The following is a 221-nucleotide window of genomic DNA, read 5'->3' as shown; positions in this document are numbered from 1 at the left end:
TGAAATTTGCTCCTGGCCCGGTGCAGTACTCCAGTTTCTTCCTGCCGTGGCCTCTCCCGGGCACAATCCTCTCGCCATCCGCGCCGCTGGCCCAGCTAGCGCCCGGTCCCTGCTCGTGGCGTGGCACCCGGAGACTCGGCAGGGGCTGGAGGGGTGCCCGGGGCTCTGTTAGGCGGCGCGGATCCGTGTCCGGAGCCCCTTCGGGCCTGGGAGGGAGGGAC

The sequence above is a fragment of the Buceros rhinoceros genome, unplaced genomic scaffold (assembly GCF_000710305.1).
Source record: "Buceros rhinoceros silvestris isolate BGI_N320 unplaced genomic scaffold, ASM71030v1 scaffold41395, whole genome shotgun sequence".
NCBI classification, from domain to species: Eukaryota; Metazoa; Chordata; class Aves; order Bucerotiformes; family Bucerotidae; genus Buceros; species Buceros rhinoceros.
The sequence above is the reverse complement of the archived record's forward strand: the minus strand, read 5'-3'. Positions refer to the sequence as shown.